Source organism: Mus musculus, chromosome 5, assembly GCF_000001635.26.
Source record: "Mus musculus strain C57BL/6J chromosome 5, GRCm38.p6 C57BL/6J".
Taxonomy (NCBI): domain Eukaryota; kingdom Metazoa; phylum Chordata; class Mammalia; order Rodentia; family Muridae; genus Mus; species Mus musculus.
In genome coordinates, this window is record NC_000071.6 from 151,694,956 (window position 1) to 151,700,640 (window position 5,685).

Sequence of the window (5,685 nt, forward strand, 5' to 3'; positions counted from 1 at the left end):
TGACTGGACACATGTATGCTGGCTCTTGGGTGGACCAAAGTGAATAAAAACATCTAAATGAATTATATTAAATACTACATATTAAATACCTTTAATCTTATGCAACTTAGACATTTTTATTAAATTCTATTTGTTCACTTTACATCACAGTATCAGCCCCTCTCCTTCCCATTCTCCTTTCACACATAACCTGTCCCCATTCCTTCCTCCTTTTCTCCTTTGAGAAGGAAGAGCATCCCCCAACTGTACCACCTCCCCCCTGCTTCCTGCACATCAAGTTGCTACAGAACTAGGTATATCTTCTCCCACTGAGGCCAGGCAACACTGTCGTTTAGGAAAACTGAAATCCACAAGAATGCAAGCAACACATTCAGGGAGAGGCCCTGCTCCTGTTGTTGGAACCTCCTGCATAAAGACCAAATTTCTCATCTGCTACCTATGTTCAGGGGGCCTACGCCTGTGCTCACTATTTGGTTGGTGATTCATTCTCTGGAAGCCCCCGAGGTTCCACTTTGGTTGACTCTGTTGGCCTTCCTGTGGAGTCTCTGTCTTCTTCAGGTCCCTCAGTCCTTACCCTAACTCTTCCATAACACTCGCTGAGCTCCATCTAATGTTTCACTGTGGGTCTCTGCATTGCTTTTCATTGGCTGCTGGGTGGAGCCTCTCAGAAGATAGTTATGCTAGATTCCTGTCTGCAAGCATAACAAGATGTCATTAATAGTGTCAGAAATTGGTTCTTTCCCATGGGATGGGTCTCAATTTGGGGCAGTCATTGGTTGGCCATTCCCTCTGATCCACCCTATCTCTGTGCCTGCACATCTTGTAGGCAGGACACATTTTAGGTTGAAAGTTTTGTGAATGGGTTGCTGTCCTTATCCCTCCACCAGGAGTCCTCAGGCTATAGTAAGTGGCCACTTCAGGATCCATATTCCCCAATGCTAGGAGTCTCAGCTAGAGTCAACCCCATAACCCCCTTGAGGCTTCCCCCAATTCCAGGTCTCTGGCACATCCTAGTGATTGCCCCCACCCCCTGAAACCACTTCTGATTTCCCTTCTATCTCCTCTGCTCTCCTTTTCTGATTCACACAACCTGCCCATAACCCTCCCATCCACACTCCCACCCAGTCCCCTCCCTCCATCCTTCTCTGATATCTGTTTTATTTTCCTTTTTGAAAAAGATTCAACCATCCTCCCTTGTTATTTGGGTTCTTTAGGTCTGCTGATTATAGCATGATATCATGTATTTTATGGCTAATATCCACTTATAAGTGAGTATATACCTTGAAAGTCCTCTGTGCCTGGGTTACCTCACTCAGGATGATATTTTCTACTTCCATCCACTTGTCTTCAAAATTCATGAGGTCCTAACCCCATTTTCTTTATCCGTTCTTCAGTTCAGGGACATCTAGGTTGTTTTCAGTTTCTGGCTATTACGAATAAAGCTGCTATGAACATAGTTGAATAAGTATCCTTGTGGGTTGGTGGACATCTTTTCAGTATATGTTCAGGAGTGGTATACCTGGGTCTTGAGGTAGAACTATTACTAATTTTCTGAGAACTGGATAAATTGTTTTCCAAAGTGGTTGTAGAAGTTTGTAAATTTACCTGTATGGCTCATTATCCATAGTTCTGATGAAGTTTGTGAAAATGGGAAGAGAGGTGGAGGAATAATGATGTCCCCCTGGGATAGCAGCTTGACTTTCTCCAGAGGACTCACCAAGAGCAGAGAAGATTCCATATCTCTCTTGATTACTTTTGGTTGAAAGTCTGTTTTATTAAATATTATTAGATTCATTTGCTTGGAAAACCTTTTCCAGCCTTTTATTCTGAGATGATGTCTATCTTTGTTGCTGAAGTGTGATTCTTGTCTACAGCAAACCCTAACCCTAACCCAAATCCTAACCCTAACCCTAACCCTGATTCTGTTTATGAATTCATTCTGTTATTCTGTGGCAGACGCCATGTAGAAAAATCTGCAGTGGTCAAGTGAGCTCACTGGAGATGTCCCACTGTTCTGTTCAGCTTTGAAGGGTGACCCCAGAGACTGTCCCAGGATTGCTTCTTGCTACTGGTGTGCTTTCTCCTGTTTGTCATTGCCATAATCCTCATTTACTAGGCTTGGTGTGAATGGACATCAGGAGACCCTAGCTGCCTATCACTTGGTGTAATTACTCCCTGAGTGACAGGCTATCCTGTTGGGCAACCCTTGTACAGATCATTATGAAAATGAAAATTCTTGAGAGACCAGTCTGCGCAGGTGAGAGTGCGGAGTGCAGAAGCGACACAGCTTCTGGGACAGACCCCGTTTTAGGCTCCAGACATCTGAACACCTTCCCTGCCAGAGGAGAGGTGGCTACCTGGGAGGGCTCTGACTGCTGGAGCAGGTGAGGGAGCCATCTTGTGTTCCAGGTCCCTCAGAGACCAGTCTGCCCAAATGAGAGTGCAGACTGCAGAAGAGACTCAGCTTCTGGGACAGGCCCTGTTTTGGGCTCCAGACATCTGGGCACCTTCCCCGCCAGAGGAGAGGTGGCCGCTGGGGAAGGATCTGACTGCCTGAGCAGGTGAGGAAGCCATCTTGTGTCCCAGGTCCATCAGAGACCAGTCTGCACAGGTGAGCTAGCAGACTGCAGAAGTGACACAGCTTCTGGGACAGGCAGAAGTGACATAGCTTCTGGGACAGGCCTCATTTTGGGCTCCAGACATCCCGGCATCTTCCTCACCAGAGGAGAGGTGGCCGCCTGAGAGGGCTCTGACCGCCAGAGCAGGTGAGGGAGCCATCTTGTGTCCCCGGTCCCTTGGAGACCAATCTGCACAAGTTAGCTCACAGACTGTGGATGTTGAGTGAGTGGACTGCAGAAGTGACACAGCTTCTGAGACATGAAGAAGCGACACAGCTTTTGGGACAGGCAGAAGTGACATAGCTTCTGGGACAGGCCCTGTTTTGGGCTCCAGACATCTGGGCACCTTCCCCACCAGAGGAGAGGTAGCCTCCAGGGAAGACTCTGACTGCCTGAGCAGGTGAGGGAGCCATCTTGTGTCCTGGGTCCCTCAGAGACCAGTCTGCACAGGTGAGAGTGTGGACTACAGAAGCAACACAGCTTCTGGGACAAGCAGAAGTGACACAGCTTCTGGGACAGAGCCCATTTTGGGCTCCAGACATCTGGACACCTTCCCTGCCAGAGGAGAGGTAGCTGCCTGGGATGACTAGAGCAGGTGAGGGAGCCATCTTGTGTCCCGGGTCCCTCATAGACCAGTCTGTGCAGGTGAGTGTGCAGACTGCAGAGACAACACATTTTCTAGGACAGGCCCTGTTTCGGGCCTTCATCTTCAGCCAGGAGGCAGGTCTGAATGCCAGACCTCGGTGTACCTTGCCTGCAGACAGTACTCTGACCACTGAGACTCAGGAGAGAGCTGGACTCCCAGGACTTCTGACAGAGGCTAACAGAATCACAGGAGGAACAAACTCCAGCCAGAGACAACTATAACAACTAACACCAGAGAGTACCAGATGGCGAAAGGCAAATGTAAGAATCTTACAGAAACCAAGACCACTCACCATCATCAGAAGCCAGCACTCCCACCTCAGCCAGTCCTAGATACTCCAATACACCCAAAAAGCAAGACTCAGATTTAAAATCATATCTCATGATGAAGGTTGAAGACTTTAAGAAGGGCATTAATAACTCACTTAAAGAAATACAGAAAAGATGGCCTAGTCGGCCATCACTGCAAAGAGAGGCCCATTGGACTTGCAAACTTTATATGCCCCAGTACAGGGGAACGCCAGGGCCAAAAAGGGGGAGTGGGTGGGTAGGAGATTGGGGGGGTGGGTACGGGGGACCTTTGTGATAGCATTGAAAATGTAAACGAGGAAAATACCTCAGAGCTATGAGTTTTCCTCTTAGAAATGCTTTCATTGTGTCCCATAAGTTTGGGTATGAAGTGGCTTCATTTTCATTGAACTCTAAGAAGTCCTTAATTTCTTTCTTTGTTCTTTCCTTGACCAAGGTATCATTGAGAAGAGTATTGTTCAGTTTCCACGTGAATGTTGGATTTCTATTATTTATTTTGTTATTGAAGATCAGCCTTAGTGCATGGTGATCTGATAGAATGCATGGGACAATTTCAATATTTTTGTATCTGTTGAGGCCTGTTTTGTGACCTATTATGTGGTCAATTTTGGAGAAGGTACCATGAGGTGCTGAGAAGAAGGTATATCCTTTTGTTTTAGGAAAAAATGTTCTGTAGATATCTATCAGATCCATTTGTTTTATAACTTCTGTTAGTTTCACTGTGTCCCTGTTTAGTTTCTGTTTCCATGATCTGTCCATTGGTGAAAGTGGTGTGTTGAAGTCTCCCACTATTATTGTGTGAGGTGCAATGTGTGCTTTGAGATTTACTAAAGTTTCTTTAATGAATGTGGCTACCCTTGTATTTGGAGCATAGATATTCAGAATTGATAGTTCCTCTTGGAGGATTTTACCTTTGATGAGAATGAAGTGCCCCTCCTTGTCTTTTTTGATGACTTTGGGTTGGAAGTCAATCTTATCAGATATTAGGATGGCTACTCCAGCTTGTTTCTTCATACCATTTGCTTGGAAAATTGTTTTCCAGCCTTTCATTCTGAGGTAGTATCTATCTTTTTCTCTGAGATGGGTTTCCTGTAAGCAGCAAAATGTTGGGTCTTGTTTGTGTAGCCAGTTTGTTAGTCTATGTCTTTTTATTGGGGAGTTGAGACCATTGATATTAAGAGATATTAAGGAAAAGTAATTGTTGGTTCCTCTTATTTTTGTTGTTAAAGTTGGCATTCTGTTTTTGTGGCTGTCTTCTTTTAGGTTTGTTGAGGGATTACTTTCTTGTTTTTTCTAGGGCGAGGTTCCCGTCCTTGTATTGGTTTTTTTTTTTTTTTCTTTCTGTTATTATCCTTTGAAGGGCTGGATTCGTGGAAAGGTAATGTGTGAATTTGATTTTGTCGTGGAATACTTTGGTTTCTCCATCTATGGTAATTGAGAGTTTGGCTGGGTATAGTAGCCTTGGCTGGAATTTGTGTTCTCTTAGTGTCTGTATAACATCTGTCCAGGCTCTTCTGGCTTTCATAGTCTCTGGTGAAAAATCTGGTGTAATTCTGATTGGCTTGCCTTTATAAGTTACTTGACCTTTTTCCCTTACTGCTTTTAGTATTCTATCTTTATTTAGTGCATTTGTTGTTCTGATTATTATGTGTCGGGAGGAATTTCTTTTCTGGTAAAAATATGGAACGCTTCACGAATTTGCGTGTCATCCTTGCGCAGGGGCCATGCTAATCTTCTCTGTATCGTTCCAATTTTAGTATATGTGCTGCCAAAGCGAGCACCACATCTATCTTAATATGTGTTAGTATTTATGTTTGAGCATTTTGCAGCAGTTGTAACACTGAGTACAACTAGAGTTTATTATAATGCACTGTAAAACTGAAATCAACATAGATATGTAGTTATCATCTTCTTTTACCTTGATTTTGCTCCAGGAACATGAAGTAGCCAAAGTTGTTGCCAGAGTTGTTGGGGTTAGAACTTGGATTTTGGAAACCCTAATAAGCTAAGGTTCAGCCACTGTTCTCAATAGGCCAATGAAAGAGAAAAATAATAGTTTAAAGCAGAGAGAGGTTTATCTCTATATGGCCTCAACTGGAAACGGAAACAAGAG

General features: G+C 44.4%; 1 non-coding gene across 1 annotated transcript; it reads right to left on the reverse strand.

Moving 5' to 3' along the window:
- Positions 1–5,246: 5,246 nt before the first annotated feature.
- Gm24242 lies at positions 5,247–5,353 on the reverse strand. Its single transcript, XR_003956131.1, has one exon. It is a non-coding gene; the product is annotated as a U6 spliceosomal RNA (small nuclear RNA).
- Between the last annotated feature and the right edge of the window lie 332 nt (positions 5,354–5,685).